This window comes from Sapajus apella, unplaced genomic scaffold (assembly GCF_009761245.1).
Source record: "Sapajus apella isolate SASKATOON/1434 unplaced genomic scaffold, GSC_monkey_1.0 scaffold52, whole genome shotgun sequence".
Classification (NCBI taxonomy): domain Eukaryota; kingdom Metazoa; phylum Chordata; class Mammalia; order Primates; family Cebidae; genus Sapajus; species Sapajus apella.
This window is the reverse complement of record NW_022436992.1, coordinates 15,522,045-15,540,294: the sequence shown is the minus strand read 5'-3', so window position 1 is coordinate 15,540,294 and position 18,250 is coordinate 15,522,045. Positions and strand designations below refer to the sequence as shown.

General features: G+C 47.4%; 1 long non-coding RNA gene across 1 annotated transcript in view; it reads right to left on the bottom strand.

Annotated features, from left to right (window-relative positions):
• The window catches only part of LOC116526997, a 67,154-nt gene extending 49,358 nt beyond the window's left edge, over positions 1 to 17,796 (bottom strand). Inside the window, exon 1 of the long non-coding RNA XR_004258336.1 lies at positions 17,467 to 17,796. This is a non-coding gene — a long non-coding RNA (uncharacterized LOC116526997). The remainder of the gene's footprint in view (positions 1 to 17,466) is intronic.
• Between the last annotated feature and the right edge of the window lie 454 nt (positions 17,797 to 18,250).

Genomic DNA, 18,250 nt, shown 5'->3' with positions numbered 1-18,250 from the left:
TGATCCCTTCCTGTTGTTTCTGGCCCATATTCTCTAAAAGCTCTGAGCTCCACTCCTCTACCTCTTTGCCCTGAAGTCACATGGGAGTCTGAAAGACACAGACGTCATGTCCAAGCTCTACCCAATCCCACATTCCAAATGGAAATCGCCCATTTCACACCTCCCAAGCACATAAAACTTATCAACTTAAAATATCATAATTTCTGCAGGAAAAAACGTGGATGACTTAATAAATAGTCTGGGAAAATTGGCTGCACGTTTAGGGAAAAATGAAACCCCCTTACTTCAAATTATAAACAAAAATAAGCTCTAGTGGATTTGACATTTTAAACTTCAAAAATAAAATCATAAATTATTATAAGAAAAAATGTGAGGATATTTTTGGAATCTAGGGGTAGGAACAGACTTTCTAAGCAAGACAAAATCTGGGTGTTAAAAGGAAAATAATAACTACTTAAAAGTGAAATCGTTCCGTAACATAAAGGACACAGTAAAGAAAGTTAAAAGACAGGCTGAGAGAAGTATTTGCAGCATATATATCAAAGGCTTAAAATCCAGGATATTAGAAAATATCCCCCAGAACAACAATGAAAAAAAGGAAGAAAGGAAGGAAGTGAGAGGAGGGGGAAAAGGAAGGTACATAGGGAATAAAGGAAGGAGGGAGGGGAAAAGAGGGCAAAAAATATGAGAAGACAATTTATAAAAGAGCAATTAACAGGCTACAGGTCTTAAACCAATCTACCCCAGAGCAAATATATATAAAATCAGTATCTCTGGAGGCTGAGTTTAATCCTTTACTTTTTTTCAGTGCTTAGCTACAATTTTATTGGATTTTTACCGTAAAACCAACTCTTCAGCAGAGAGGGCTCATTTTAAACACACCTTCTAAATGAAGTTCTTTGGAAAAGAGATCAGTTATGCATGACTGCAAAGTAACATGACTATAAAAAATATTCTAAATTATTCTAGATAACAATATGCTAAATTATTCTGCATGATTATTGTATTATTCTAACAACTATATTATTCCAAATTTTAAAGGAGATTAATTATGGGAGAGATGATTTACACAATTATCAAATATACACAGAGGACAGGACTGGAAGGAAATACACCTGACTGGGAACAGTGAGTAGCTCTAGTGGTAGGAACATCGGTGAGTTTTATTTTCTTCCTTGTCTTTTCTTCTAAACCCCTGCACCTGGCATCAAGACAGGCACTGCCACCTGGGAACCAGCAGAGCCCTTCTCTGTCCTGGGGCAGTCGACCCTCAGGGGCATCTCTGCTCCCAGGTGTCTTTCACCTGATGCTTTTACATTTTCTTCAGATATTACCTGAAAGAAACATGTCATTCGCATCCTACAGACATTTTTTTACTTGGTTTTTGCTTTGCTTCAAATAATGCCCTCAATTTTACAACAAGATGATTATTTAAATTTTTAGAAGCTGACGCTTGTAGCAAACTACCACGACCTGTGGTGCCTGCATCCCCTGCCCAGCCTCGAGGGTCTCCCGGCTGGAGTCCGAGCTGCCTGCTCACGTTTCTGAGATGGGCAGGGATCTATGGGCCTCTCCTTAGCCCACTCCTGTGCACGTGGGATGTCCACAGCTGGGACACCTGTGCGTGGGCACCTCCCTGCAGGTCGCCTCCAGATCTGAGTCCTCACTCCTCCGCCTCTTGACTTTGAAGTCAAGGTTTCACTCTCTTGACGAATACTCACTGCTTAAGGCTACCCTTGCTACTAAAATAACTTTCCATGAAATACTCTGAAAGAAGCTTCTTGACTGTAAATGCCATTATATTATCAGAAATGCCATGTTTGTGTGCGGTTATGTCTTGTGTAACTGACTCCACCGGATTTTCGAGGTGAAGATTGCTCGTTTTTGTCATTTCCAAAACCCAACATTCTTTCACTATAATGTGGCAACTTCTCAGTTCTTTAAACTATTTTTTTCTTTAAGTTCTTATGAATTGATGGTTCCTGTTTTTCTGAGCTGTGTGTTGAACCCCTGTTTCTGCTAGGTTCAGTCACCTTTGTTCAATAACTAGCAAATGAGGCAAAAAGGTCTCACATAAAATATGACTTTGTGGCCACTTGGGAGCCTCCATGTCCTCTCCAAGAAAATTTTAACTTGGAGAGACAAGTGTGAACCTTGAAGGATGGAAAGGGAGCGGGAAAATGGCAACGTGGGTGAAAGTTCTATGGTCGGTCGAGGTTCTCGCTGTGAGGTTAGACTGTGCTGTCCTGCTCACGTGGGAATGGTGACTCGGACGCCGACCTCGCGCTGAGCACGGGACTTGCACAGGGACACAGGGACACACTCTGTAGCCCACCAGAGCATGGATCACATCCCATATAAAGATAAAATAATTATTCTTTTTTTTTCTTTTTAGCACATGTAAAGACCAAATTTTGCTTTTGAATCTCAATTTTCTGCGGCTTAGGAAAAGTTAAAACAAAATGAGAATATTGTATTCATCCAAATAAAAAATGATTTCCTGCATCCAGTTGATTGCTCATCCACTAGCACAGATGTCTCTCAAGTAGCTGAACCACACCGAGCTGGACCTGGGACTTGCAGACCTGCCCCGCGGGGCTGCCTTCAACCTCTGTCAGGACATACACTGGATTAGTATCTGCTAGGGCTGCCGTAAGAAAGTACCAAAAAAATAAATGGCTTAAACAATAAAATATTGTCTCACAGTTCTGAAGGCTGGAAGTCTGAGATCACAGTGCCAGCCGGCCTAGGCTGCCCCCAAGGGGAAGGCTCTGTTCCAGCCTCTCTCCCGCCTTCTGGTGGTTCCGTGGCTTGTGGCTGTGTAAGTCCGGCCTTCACATGGTGTACTTTCTCCCTGTGTGTGTGTGTGCCTCGAAATTTCCCCTTCTTATAAAGATACCAGTTGTATGGGATAATGGGCCCACCTGACTCCAGAGTGACCTCATCTGAACTAATGACATCAGCAATGGCACTATTTCCAAATAAGGTCATGTTCTGAGCTGCCAGGGGCTAGGACATCCACATGTGAATTTGGGGAGACACAAGTCAACCCGTCACACACACGGAGGCCCTAATCGATGAATCATACAGGTCTGGACTCCTACTCACTTTCTCAGTCGTGTCTTCTCCCAGTCCTCTTCCTCCAGTTTCGTTCCCCTGAAAGCAAGTTGCCTTCACGCTAAGCATGGGCCATTTGCTTTCCTTCCCTTCAGTGCCAGTGTCTATGCTAAGGAGAAGTCGGAGGAAAGGTTGCTATAAAAGCAGCTCAACATCCACTGGACTCCTCAGGAAGTAGTTCTCAGGGAGACCTCCAGACAGGGCTGCTGTGCCTTAGCAAAGAACTGCAGCTGCCCTCGGTCTCCTGACTCCCGGGCTTTCTGATTCTAACCTCATGGTTGCTCTGAGGGTAAACCCCAGGAAGTCCCGTAGGCCCTGGGGCTGCTCTGCATGCGCGTGGGGTGCTGCGTGCTCCCGAGGAGCCGTCTGGGGCAGGCAGGGCCCAGTGACACCTGGGCTGGAACTGTAGCTCCCCCACTTGTTAGCTGGCTCTGCTTCCTCCCTAAGAAATGGGGCTGATCATGTAGGGTTACTAGGGATGTAAATTGTGTGAACTGCTTAGAGCTGTGCCTAGCCCAGAGGAGAAACCTGCAAGAAGTTAGCCTCGGCTCCTTGCAGTACCTTCTGCCATAGACAGCATTTGCCTTCGCTAGGCTTGTTTTTAAAACAAATGCTTGACTTGGAAAGGGTATTTGGGAAAAATTTAAAATTTTTAAATAAGTAAATAAAATCTAAGATTAATTATTTTGAGGACCCATCTCCATTTCCTCATCCATCTGTTTTGTAAATACAATCTGGTGTCCAAGTGACTCTGAGGGACTGGGACCCTCCTGAAGCACACAGCATCCAAGTCACTGCTCTCATTTCTGGCTATCAGATTGTCCCCCTGGGGAATGGAGTCTCGGCCCCTGGGAGCTCAATTTGAAACTGAAACCACGGCTGACCCTGAGGATGGAGACTCCCCATTCTGAACCCCTGAGGATGGCAACTCCCTGCTCTGGCCTCCTGGGGCTTTGCTGGGAATGGAAGACCACACACAGCACATTCCCTAAGGGCCAGGTCCTGCCCGTCCATTCAATCCACACTTCACCTGGGGATGCCTGGCTAAGCTCAGGGCCCTACCCACCCAACAGGGGAGGAGGAGAGGCCCAGCGAGCCCTCCTGGATCCCTGACATTTACAGCTGCAAAGGTAGGCAGCTGCACTCAAACATGCAAGCCATGCCTCTCAACACAAAAAGAGGTTTGACATTAAAAAACCATTGTGAGGCTGGATGTGGTGGCTCATGTCTGTAATCCCAGCACTTTGGAAGGCTGAGGCGAGTGGATCATGAGGTCAGGAGTTTGAGACTAGCCTGGCCAAGATGGTGAAACCCCGTCTCTACTAAAAATACAAAACATTAGCCTGGCATGATGGTGTGCACCTGTAATTCCAGCTACTCAGGAGGCTGAGGCAGAAGAATTGCTTGAACCCAGGAGGTGGAAGTTGCAGAGAGCCGAGATCGTGCCACTGCACTCCAGCCTGGGCAACAGGGCTAGACTCCATCTAAAAACAAAAACAAAAACAAAAGCAAAAAACAAAAAAACCATTGTGAGGCTGAGGCAGGCAGATTGCTTATGTCCAGGAGATGAGACCAGCCAGCCTGGGCAACACAGCAAAACCCTGTCTCTACAAAAAATAGAAAGCTAGGCATGGTGGTGCATGCTTGTAATCTCAGCAACTCAGAAGGCTGAGATGGGAGGAGGATCACCTGAGTCTGGGGAGGCCAAGGCTGCAGTGAACCTGATCTTGCCTCTATACTCCAGCCTGGGCAACAGAGTGAGACCCTGTCTCCAAACAAAACAAAACAAAACAGATTTTGATAGCTTTTGTGGAAAATAAGGGAGAAAAAGAAAAAGGCCCCCCAATTTTTTTCCTTACTATATTTGCATAAAGAAACTCAGACTGGACATATAAGAAACTAAGAAAAAAATTATGGAGGGAACTGGAAGGGAGATGGGGATGGGTGTGCACTTTTCCCTGGATACCTTTTTATACAGTCTCATTTTTGGATCTTATTCAGAAAAATTCAAGCTGGAAATTCTATTCCCTCATTCATCACATTTACAGGGTAGAAGAGAAATTCTGTATGCTGATCTCAAGAGATGCTGAAAAGCATCCGTGGAAGGTTGACACCACCTGTCATGAGCGCCTTTTTCCAGATGAGTACCTAGAGAACCTGTCTTGGCAGGAGAGCTCCCCAGGACTCATCACAGAGCTTCTGGCTGGACTCCCTGAGGCCATGGAGAATTGCCAGGGTAGGGGTTACAAAGAAAGATGTCCACCCTTGGAAATAATTTGTTTGAAGGCTCCTAATCTGCACGTGGTCTTGGAAAGTAGGATCCAGGAAACCTGGATGTGTGTAAGCCATTGGAGATTCATGGTGTCTTGGATGAAGCTGGGACTTCCAACTCTACCTTAAGCTGTGCACCCTCAAACTCTCAAAAGCCTCAGTTTACTCATCTGCAACATGAGTTAATAGTCCTCAACCCCCATGGGGTGGATATGTGAATGACTGTGATAAAAGACATACACTCTCCAATCCCTGCTGCTTCCAGGAGGCCCTTCAGAATGACACGGATTCACTGCACACAGTGTAAGCAGCATGACTGATCTCTCGCAAGTCCTGCCTCAGGTAGCAATTAGAATCTCAAACATGAGGATCTAACAGTGCCACTTCTGCAGAAAACTGAGAGATTGTAAGAATCTTTTGAATCAGTTTGCTCAGATTACTCCCAGATTGATTACTCTGGGACTACTTTCTGACATGTGAAGAACAATTTCTACTTCAGTAAGGTGTCCATTGCCTGCCACTAACTTTTCATTTTCACAGAGAATGGTAGAAATTAGAATTGGGAGATTCTGATAATTCTGGCAAGTGGAGGGCAGGTGGGAGTGAGGACGTGCTGAGAGGGGCTGCGTTACTCTAAAGGGCGTGTGAGGACTTGGGGGCAGTATTTGTTCCCCTCTCTAGTGGCCATTCCTGTTTTGTCCAGGTGTCCCTCTGATGAGCCCAGTGGGTGAACACAGAGCAGGTGACACACACTTCGGACAGGTGAGACAGTCGGCGGGTGAGTCATTTCCTTACCAGGAACCTCTGTGTGCAGTCACCTCTCCTGCGGCTGGGTGGCAGTCTGCACTCATTCTGTGTCTCACCTCTTTCCTCCAGAGAATGACTCTGAGCAGGCACTTCTGGGGACTTCAAAGAGACTGCCAAATGCAGATGAGATGAGCCGTGTGCCTGTCAAGCCCGGCTCAGCAGGGCCAGCTGGAAAGGCATATCTGAATTGAATCAAATGCGTTCCCCCATAAACTGAGGGTGTGACTATGTACAAACAATGAAAACAACAATCCCTGACAGCTGAGCATGTAAATGCTCTGGGTGTTGGAGGTAACTTACAGCCAGTATCTAATTCACAGCCGCCCTGAACTTAGCTAACCTCACTCAAAGCTCCCTGTGCCTGAGGATGGAGGAAAGACATAACAGCAGAGAAGGACGGGCGTCTGTCAGGAGAAGGCTGGCTGAGTGTCTAAATCATCCCACCTGCCCCATTTGTCTGTGGGATCACGATCACAGACACATGATACGTTTCATAACTCCCTTTACCCCCTCGGTGAAACTTGTGCAGCAAGGGAGCACTGGGATAGTGGCAGCAGTGAAGACAATGGCTAGTGGATGTCACAGGCCTCTGTTCTTGGTCTTCACTGATCCAAGTGGTCTTCTGGTGAAGATGCAAAGGGGATACCACTCCAAGTTGTAGGTGACACGAAGCCTCATGTTTTATGTTAGAGAATACATAGACTAAATCTAAAAGACAACACCAAGGGTAACGTAAAGTTCTACTTAGGTTTAAAAATAAAAACTTTTTTTTTTTAAAGTCACCACCTCATATTCAGAATGATCCCAGCACTTTGAGAGGCAGAGGCAGGAGGATCACTGGAGGACAGGAGTTTGAGACCACCCTGGACAACATAGAGACCCCCTTCTCTACCAAAAAGTATTTTAAAATTAGCCAGGCATGGTGGCACATGCCTGTAGTCCCAACTCCTCAGCAGGCTAAGGTAAAGGGTCACTTGAACTCAGAAGTTCAAGACTGCAGTGAGTTATGATTGCTTCACTGCACTCCAGCTTAAGTGACAGAGTGAGATCTTGTCTCTAAAAAACAACAAAAAAAAAATGCAGAATTAGAGAGATGTGGTTTTGTAGCATGTTCCCACACAGAGAGGCAGGGAGGTCAGCTCAGTGCAAGTGCAGTGCCCGGGTCCAGCAGATGGGTATGGATGCCAAAAACCAGACAAGGGAGGTCACTGTGCCCACCTGGAGAGGGACTTTGGAAATGGCCAAGTAGATGCTGTGGAAGGCAGCACAAGATCAAGGGTAGCTAAACAGCACGTAAAGAGTCTTTCCAGGAACCATGAGAAGAAGGAAGAGCTTGAACACAAGTGGTGAGGCCCATGCAATTGGAAGGGCTTTGGTGGGGAAGGAGCTGGGGCTCATGCAAGCATTCAGCAGTTTCTGGGACAGAATATGTGCTCCATGGATATATATGAGCATGTTGAATTATGACCATCCTTCCCATCATAGCTATGCTTATATGACCTCGGGGGCAGAGCTAGGTCCAAAACATGGATGTGCCAGAGAATAGGGTCTGGAAAATGTATAGATCGTCTTCTTAGTTGGCGCTTTGCAGTGATGCGCTGGGCTGCGTCTGAGGGAGGGAGAGGGCTTATGGATTAGACAGCCCTCTGAGGGCTCACAGAGAGGGGCTTCTATGGTGAGAAGTGCCCTTCACACTGAGAATGGTGATTCCAAGTGAAGAGGGTCTAAGTAATGATGATGACTCCATGCTGGACGGTTGAGCATCCGCCACTGTGGGTCACCTCGCCCATGCATCACAGAGAATCAAAGAGGACCCTCGATCGTGTCCACACAGCCAGCAAGAGGAAGGCAGGACTGGCCCAGGGATTCTGATTCCACATCAATAGAGTTTTTAACGTCCTCAGAGTGTCCCTGATTACCTCTTCATGTCCTTGCACTAGCTGCCATATTCATATAGGAGAGCACACAAGCTCCTGGGTCTCCCCTCCTAACAGCCCCCCTCACAACCGCACTGCTTACCACCTGTCCTGACAGGCCTCAGTTAACATTCATTGAATAATGAATAAATAACTAAACACACAGACAATTGAACCTCTTCCCTTAGATGTCCATTACGCTACACCTAACGCTGCCCCTGTGTGTCATCAAATGAAACACGGATGCAGGATTGTGGTGCTCCTCCAATACCAGAGCTGGAGGAGAGAGATCATTGCTGGAATAGAGACCTGGGGCCCAGAGAACAATTCCTATGGTCAGGAGTAAATGGCAAAAAGCCACTAATTCCAATCCAAATAGCTAATGCTATTGAATACCTACTACGTGCAGCATTTTCCTAAGAATTTTTCATGCAAGAACTTTTTCATCCTCAGAACAACTCTCTGTGGTCATTGTTCCTCTATTCCCAGTTTACAGGTGAGGAAACTGAAGTCAGCAGGTGTTAGGTAACTTGCCATGCGTGCAGTGAGCAGCTGGCTGAGCTGAGGCTCAGCCCTCGTGGTGGCTTCATCGCTGTGCCTCGTGAGCCCCTCCAAGATCACATGGACCAGCAAACTACAGCAAACTGGGGAGTAGTCAGGAGTAAAATCATGTGGGGAACTTGAGGGGTGACTTCAGGGAAGGGACAACCCCGTGTCTCAGTCCGTGATCCCACACACAGAAGGACAGCATTTGTGCTGAAGGTAAGTTTAGCAGGCAGGGCATGGGAGAGAAAAGGGGCTCAGGCCTGGGGTCCCGGGTCTGCTTATTTCACCCACAGCTTGTATGTTTCTTGTCAATTGTGCCTGAACATAGTGTAATGCTTTTCCCTTAAAAAACCCAAAGAGTAAAGTTTGGGGAATTTGTAGGCTACTAATAAGAACAAAGCCTGAGGCTTCTGTATGCCAATCTAACTATTTATAGTTCCTGGAATGGCTTTACACAAACAAGAATAAGGCTGCCGACCCCATGCAGGAAAGTTCACGTGCAAGTGCCACAAGGCTGTACAGGCTGGCTGCATGTGCCCTGCATCTGAGGCCCCCAGCCCAAGGGAACCCTCAGGACAAAGAGCAGAGATGCTCTGGGTGCCAGGGCGTCCTCCTCAACAGGCTCCCTTACCCTGGCACGGGCATGTGAGGCCTGAGAGCCCACTGGAGGTGGAGACATTGAGGCTTCCACTAATGGCCACTCGTGGCAGAGGCCAAGGACCCCGACCTGACTAGCCACTGCTCCTGACCCAGGGACTGTGCATCTTGGAGGGGTCCCCAGCCCCTCTGAACACTTACTGAGTGCCACACAGGGTTCAATTCAGGCCCTCCACCTCATCAGAGTGACAGTTCATCTTTCAAAGCTCCCAGATCAGGAGTCTGTGTTCCACATGTGTGCTGTCCAACCTGGTAGCTTCTCACCACATGAGGCTGTGGCATTTAAATTAAAATTAATTGAAATTAGATAAAACTTTCAATCCAGTTCCTAGTCACGGTAGCCACATTTCAACTGCTTAGTAGCCACATGTGGCTTGTGGCCACTGCCTCAACCAGCACAGATACAGAACTTTCCCATTCTTGTAGAAGGTTCTATCTGACAGTGCTGTGCTAGAGGGTTTGGGAAGCCACAGGAAGCCACCTTGCGACTTCCCCTGGTCCTCTGAGAGTTTTCTGTTTCTGCCTCCTCTACTGTCACTGCCGTCTTTTGGCCTTTGGACTGAGACAGGAGGCCCAGGCTGGGAGAGGCCCAGCAGCAGCCAGCAGCAAGCAGAACAAGGCGCACAGAGGGTGCCCCATCAGATATTTGCTTGACGCAGTTGCTAAGACTGGGAGCTCACACCGTGGCCAGGAGAGCAGTGACACATTTCCAGCAGCAGCAGAGCCTGTGGTTAGAGGACAGATCACGAGCAGTTTGGGTTCACCCAGCTGGAGCAGGCCTGAGCAGCTCCCAGAGCCCCCGGCGCACTGAGGCTCCAGGGGTCAAAGTTGCAATCGTAGCAGCCACCGCAGACAATGGATGCTCCCACACAGGTTTCCTGGCATCACCTAAACCCAAGATTGTTTGACGACACCTGGACCATTGCAACAAGCAAGGATCCCCAGTAATGACAGAATCTGAATCTCCCAATAACCAGGTGGAGGGGGTGAGGTAGGGCAGGGTGAGCTTGGAGCAGGTTTAATATAATTTAGAGATTTCTAGATTAAAGACACGGCACATATTTGATACCTTAGCGTTACAGACTGGAATTCATACCCACTAAACAAATACATTGAGCCAAGATAGCACATTATTACAGAGGGAATAAGGAGGATGAAATTAAAACAGGGACAGGACAGAGAATCCTGTTCTAAAATCCTGCTTGTCATTTCCAAAGCTTGAGTGAGCCTTGAAGATGTCAGGCTCACCAACAGTACATGAAACCAAGCCTACTTGCCGTCCTCAGAGGCAAGAGTTAGGTCCACATTTCTCGGCACACAGCTCTGGGTAATCCACAATTCCGGAGCCGCCCCTGGAGAGACCAGCCTATGTTGCCCAGCACAAGCCCTTCTGTGGTTGCTCTCTGCCCTTCTGGGGCGTACATGTCCACTGGGCACACTGGGCACAGTGCATGGAGCCTGTGATACTGTTAGGAGCCTGCAAAAGTGTTTTAATTTTGATTTATTTTAAAATCAGAGGAAAACCACAAATAAATGAAAATGAATGTATAATAATGAATCAGCCTGAATGACATTTATCTTTCGGCCAGGGAATTCACACTCTGCTTTTTCATAAGAAAGTGCTCTGCAAAGACCAAAGCACTGGGGTCCCTGGACGTTACCCCAAGACCATGACCCTTACCCCCTATACCAGAGACCTGAAAGGCAGCTCCACACAAAGGCGACCCTGATACCCTCACAAACACACCTGCAGATTGAATTTCAGCAGGAATATTTTTCCCTCCTCTGTCTGCATCCAGCTCTAAAAATAGTCAAATCTCCAGGCAAAGTATCTGGTCACCCAAAGGCCTGTGACCATGTGCCTGCTCTGCCATCCATAGCACTGGTTTCCTTCCTTTACATTGCCTTATGGCTTCATGAAGGCTGCTGGAGCTCCAGCCATCACCTCTGCCTTCCAGACGGGGGGAAGGAGGGAAGTTGGATGCCAGGCTCCTTTAGAGAGCTTTTCTAGAATCCCCAGCTAACCCTTTCAGCCTACAGCTTTCATTGCCCACCCTATCTGTAAAGGAGACCAGGAAATACCGTTTTTAAACCGGGTACACTGTTGTCCCTAACAACACAGGGTTGTGGTTGACAACAGAGGAAGCTGAAGAGAATGCATACTAGAAGTCTCTACAACAGAGCACTGAAGACAACCAGACAGATATTGGATCACAGGACTCTGTCCTGTGAGTGGACCTGGGGACAAATCATTCAGCACCTCTGTAACCAGGGTCTGCCTTGTGAAATAACCACATTGCCCACACCAGAAGCATCAGGAAGGGTACCAGGGAGATGGTGGCTTCAAGGACTTTGGACAACTTGGAGGAGGATAACTTAAAGAGCTAGAAATCACCTGTCTGATTTTTGTATTAAAATCAAGTAGGATTTATTTTCATTCATGCATTTAACCAATATTTATCACGTACTCAATAAAATAAAAACAAGTCAAACACCATTCTGTTGACTGAGGGCTGACTGAGGGCCAGGCATGGTTCCGGATTCTTTGCCCATGTGGTCTCACTTAATCCTCAGAACCATATGTGGCAGAGTCTATCATTATCAGCCCCATTGTTCAGATGTGGAATTGGGACAAAGAGGTGTTATGGATGAGCTGAGGGCCACACTGTTAATACACAGAGGAGCCCAGCTTTGAACCAACAGCCTGGATCTTAGACCCCAAGGAGGTGGTGGTGAATTGGCAGACAAAGTCTCACCTATTTTTGTCTTTCTAGTGAAACATATATAAGCTCAATTATGTAAAGCCATCATGAATTCCCCCAGGAGACCGGCACAGGGAGATGGGGCTACTCTCGCCTTCTGCAGCACACCAGGAATCTCCGCTGTGACTGGGTTCAAGACCCACCCCTTCCCTCAAAGCCAACTCTTCCTGAGTCAGGACCATGTCCATTGAGTGCAGCAAAGAAATGGTCTCGACTTGGCTTCAAAAGCCAGGGTACTTTCCAGCAATGAGCCAAATGGCTGGTTGCTTAGAATTTTTAGAACAGGTTCATCTCTGAGGACATGGAGTCTATTCACATAACTCAACCTTATCAAAGGTCAGAGAAGCTGGAACTGTCACATACCACTTATCTATTGGCATAATCAGTGCTCATGTGGAGGCAGTGGGTTTTGGAAGGATGGTGTTTGATGCTATTTCATCTTCGACCTGGGTCCCCTCCTGTGCGTTCATTGCTCTGCATCATCTCAGGGCCTTGTCTCACTCCTCCATCTTTCTCCTCCAGCTCCTTTACAGATAGGGTGGTGAATGAAAAGCTAAGCTGAAAGGGTTAGCTGGGGATTCAAGGAAAGGAGTCTGACATCTAGGAGGCTTTGCCTTTTTTCCCCCACTTCCTTCCTCTCTTCTGTCTGGAATGCAGAGGTGATGGCAGGAGCTCCAGCAGCCTACTTGAAGCCATAAGATAACTTGGAGGGAGGAAGCCAGTGCTAAGGATGGCAGAGTAGGCAGATGGATGAACTGGCTGCCTGTTGACCCTTGTCCCAGAAAATCTGCTTCCTGTTTGAGGACAGGACAGAAAGGACAACAGAACCCTTTTTCTGTGTAAGAGAAATTAAGCCTGACTCTTTTTGGTGCCCTTGCTATTTTACAAATTTTCCTTTGTATCTAGCTGAATTAATAGAAACATTCCTCTCACGCTCTGTAAGTGATTTGTCCAGTGATAACAACTAAGATAATACATTTTCTGCCATAGTTGAAAATCCTGTGATTTTTTAGTCCAATGTATTTTAAAAAGGACAGGATGAAGAGAAGAGCTAAAAGCCCCTGTAGCAGAAACCCTCGCTTGCAGGGTAATCACTCCCAAAAGCAAAAGATAGGCAGGAAAACCACAATGGATAAGATCTGCCATCACCCTTAGCTTTTCTGATTACACAAAATACAATAACATCTATTTTTTTTTCACCAGAAGGAATCCTCTGAGACCACCAAGCATCCTGCCCACTCCTCCTTCCTGATGGCCTAACTTCCTTCTGATCTATTATTGGCTTTTCCTTGCCTGAGCTCTGTGATCTAGTCAGAACCCTCCAGAACCTATAGGGAGTCCAATCCTTGCCCAGCAGCTCTGAGCCAGGCCCACAGCACTGGCGGCAGAGGGAGGTCCTCTGGATTATGGCAAAGGGGGAAGTAGCAGGAAAAAAACTCCCCACAAGTTAGCACCGTCAACAATTGACCAACAAAGTGCCAATCATTCTCAGCATTCAAAGCCTAAACAATCGGAATGGAGACATATAAAGCATTCAATGCTTCACGTTAACAGCCTGACACCGGAGAAGGCGGAGTGATCAAAAGGACACAGCAGTACTTCGTCAGGACCCGCCAGGACCCTGACGGAATGGAAGAGAGCATCTGGCTTCTGAGGCACTGCACAAACCTCAATGATCTTCTTCAGAATTGACGAGGAAGGGCCATGTTATGTTCACCCTGGGTTCAGTTTTAAGTTTATCTTAGTTAATATTTTTCAATATGAGTCATCTCCAGATATTGTGATCATTTCCAAATAACCAGAATCTAGATGACTAGAAATTTACTCTAGCTGGCTTTATACAGGAAGAGTGAGGACAGAATCCAGCTGCTTCCACTCCAGGGTAGGTCTGAGGCAAACTGCCCTGGGTTTCCTGGCTTGTGGCGTCAGCCTGGTTGGATTACACACAAAGCCCTGCAGATCTCCTGCTTTTCCTGATTCTCCTGTCCTGAGTGAGTGCAAGGGGCTCCCCTGTCACCGGTGCATTCTTTGAAGCAGTTGCTGTGCCTGATACCTGCAGGAGAGTCCCGTGGCTGTGAGTGAGTTAAGGAACCTGCCATCCCTTCTATCTTCCAGGGTGGATATTGGGGCGGGGGGAGGTTAAAGGGAATGTCCATAAAGTTGCCACCATATGGTTGGGGCTGAATGCAATGAGAGTTCTTATTGTGATGCTGTCAGTGAGGATGACAATGATGATGATGATGGTGACATCTAGAACCCCAGGGTTTCCTGGAGAGAACCAAGGAGGATTTCCCATTTACCTAATAAATAAATGTCCTGTGAATGCAGAACATGCCATGTAATTGATGACACAGGAGGGATCTCACTTTCGGGGGATGAGAATCAGTTCTTTATGGATTCCCACAGGGCAGAGGGACCCAGGTAGAGATACTAAGCTGTCTGTTATATTTCCGAATGAATGAGTATGTATGTAACAATTATTGTGTCTCCTTGTAACTTGTGTGCTCGTCATAAAATCTTCACAAGAACTCATAACATTCAGGCTATGAGTATTCTCATTTTACAATGAGGAAGGCGGGACACCAAGGAATGAAGTAATTTGCCCAACATGGGGATGAGCTCACCACACAACAACCAAGGGTGGAACGCCCATCAGGTACTTCAGAAAACACTGGGCATGAGGTAGACCAGGTACACCAGGCCCAGGTGCTGAGACAGGTAGAGCGTGGGGGACAGGCCCAGTGAGCCACAGGCCAGTCTCTAGGCTGAGGACACCACGACAACAGGACGCTGGCCAACTTCCAGCTGTCATTGCTGTCTGCATTTCATTTTTGCAGTTCGATGGCCTTTAAAAGTCGTGCTCAGCTTCTACCCTAGGTTTCACTCTGTACCCCCTGCCTGTATCCACACTTAACCATCAGCTCCTTCTGGTAGCTGGGGAAACATGACCAAGCAACAAATCATGTTAATAAATGCTCTATATTCAGGGATGCCCAAGGCCTTATCTCTTGATGACAGAGTGATCGTATCATCCCCGCCATAGGCTTGTTTCTAATGGGTAAGAGGTGACTCAACTCCTAGTGTCCACATAGCTGCCCGAATTCTGCATGAAAGAACATGATCAATGTCTAGGATAAAAATCAGCCACCTCAAAACCCTTTAAAGGATTGAAGGACGTGGGACCCAGTGATAAGGACGTGTCTGGGGCCCGGCGCCATCTCTGAAACAAGCATGGGAGAGTGTTGGTGTCCACAACACACTGAGGCGCTGTCTGAGGCAGTCTGCCTTTTACAGGCTCCCATCTTCATGATGGTGGCAGGTCTTCGAGGGCTTACGAAGAGGACTCACCAAGAGAGACAAGCGGGGCCATTCTCCCGGCTTAGAAATGCCTGGTGCCTGACTTGCAGAGGCTCCCAGTTGGTGCCGGGATTCTTAGCAGCCTTGGAAACAACCACTGCCCACGTTGGATCTGCAGGATCTTTCTTGAAAAAGCCATAGGGCAGACTCAAGAGCCAAAATCCCAAACGCCTTCAGAGGGCAGATTAATAAGACAGCCTAGCAGAGTTAGTGTTGATGGAGGTCTTTCTCCATCCAGGCCCTGTTCTGGGGGCCAGGCGGATGCTAACCCACAGGGTCCTCACGGCAGCCCCACAAGGCTGGCAGGCCCTCAGCCCAGCTTCTGAGCCTCCCTCTGATCGCACTCTCCAAGCTTTGTGGCATCAGGGTGTGGCAGGGCCTGAGATCCGGAGAGCACAGACCTCACCCACAGTTATCTCCACACAGAAAAACAGTCTTGAGCGGGCCAGACAGAGCCTGGTGGGGGATGCCTTCACCGGGGCTGCATCTAATCCTGGAGCTGCTGCTTTGCAGCTCAGCGGTTTCATGTTATTTTTTAAATTTTCTCAATATTTGTCTTCCTTTATCTATGAAAGAGTAAGGTTCTGGGGAGGTTTTCTTCCTTGGAACCTTGCTCTCTCATTTTAAGCTGACTTAATCTTCCCACGCTCTATGCGTCACATACAGAGCGCCAACTTTGAAGTTCACTCGGTGACCGAGTCTCCCGCCCAATCCCTCAGCGAGGGTGACGTGCGAGCAGAACATCTCAAGGCTCCAGATGCAGCCTGAGCCCTCAGCGGCCCTAGCCTTAAACACTACATTTTTCATTTCAAAAACTGTGTTCAACCTGTTCCCTCAAGACAACCTAAAAATCGTCAACATCAGCCAAAGTTTGGAAGCCAAATGTGCGCACTCCTGACTTAGATACAGATCCCTTAGCAGAAGGGCCCTCTCAGCCGCAGCCCAGAGGAGCTGGGACCCAAGCTGGGAGCTGGTCACTTACACAAGGGAGGCATCCAAAGTCGATTTTAACCAAAGATCCAGCAGCCAAGCCTTCCTGCGGGGACCGGCCAGCCACCGTGCTGTACTAAGGGGCAGGCTGAACATTCTCTTAGCTGCTCCAATTTTAGAAATTGGGTGCTGACTCATTATTAACCCAGGAAGCCCACACACTCAAATGACTGTACTGAAAAAGCTCCCTGTCATGCCCTGCCTACTGATGTGCTGCTTTTTAAGCAAATTTGAAAAATGTTTATCATAAGGTATTTATGACATTTTAACCGTTTCATTTACAGTAACTAGAACAACATTTTAAAAAAGTGTTTCCTGTATTTTACTTGACAGTAAAGCTAAGCTTCATCAGAATACTAACAGCCTGAGAAATACCTATCAAGGTCAAGTCAGGCTCAAAGACTGAGCGGCCCCCTCCTCAGCCCTCCCCAGTCCCCCACCCCCAGCGCTGGCCCCCAGCATTTTTACATTCTTCCTGATTTCACCACAGTTTGTGACTTTCAATGTTAAGAAAAAGGAAGGGATGTAAACTAATTCCTGCAATCATTCATATGCTTTTAGAGAAGGCAGCCAAAGTTCTGCCTCTCTGGTATTTCTTGCACTGAAATTGGGCAGTTCAGACCACGGGGCCAGAAATGGCTCATGAGCTGCCTCTCCTCTACCCTGCGAAGCGGAAGCTCAGCCAACCTCAGCACCCCTGGGTTAGCACAAGTATACCCACTTCCATCTCTAAGCTTCACCTCGGCTTCTCAGAGTCCCGAGCAGCTTATTCTCCAGCCAAGCACTGCAATCTCTTCCAAGACAACATAATGTGCAACCGGCATCTGCATCCTCACAACGAACTGAGAAACACCTCCTGACAGCCACACTGCACGACAGTAACCGTGGGCCTGAGGGCACAGGCAGCCACTTTTCTAAAACGACAGATCTTCAAAGTCTGAAAGAAATGCAGTGTGCCCCCCAGGACGCAGCAGCCTTTCCCATAGCTCAGACTCCAAGGCAAACTGCAGAAGTGACCCTAAAAATGACAGACGCATACTCACCAGGGAGAGGCTGGTGGCTCCACCTTCTCAGGAACTGTGCTGTGAAGATCTGAAGACACGCACGGGCTTGGGCACCGCTTGCCTAGAATGTCAGTTTGAAACTTAAAAAGCAGCAACCATACAGTCATTCATTTCCCTCCATTCCCAGTGATGTCCACACGACTAAGAAGGAAAAAAAAAAGGCGCACACCTCAGCCTTCATTCTCATTGGAACAAGATGACTCATGCTGACTCATAGCCACCACTTCCTCTCCCGACATTCTCTTCATACTTGTGAGCTGGGCTGGTCCGGTTCCCAGGGTCCCTGCAGCCCTTCCTGGAAGAGCAGCCTTCCTGATCCTCTCAGAGAGACCCAAACGCTGACCCCACATGGGACCCAAGGATCGCCTACACAGGGGAAATGCTTTATTTAGGAGTCTTGAGAACAAATGGAAAATAAAATGCATGAACTTTATGTGCATTTGAATTTCAAACGCATACTAGGATTTTGTAATGTGCTACAGGCTCGTGTGTGAAATTCTTGCTCTTTTCAAGGCAGTTCAGAGTAGAAAGAAGGATGAGATATTTCTCGTTGTTGTAAGTGTTCAGGTTTACTTTGCTCTGGTAAAACCTATTTCAGTGCCTCTTTCCTTCTGCATATATTCCTCTGACATAACAATTCAGAGAGCTAAAATCATCATCTCTTCAAAGCTGTTTGTTAGGGAGGTTGGTGCCCTGTTTTTAAGTATATACGGCTTACATCTTTTCTATCCATCTCTCGCACTTCAGGAATATGCTAGGTTCA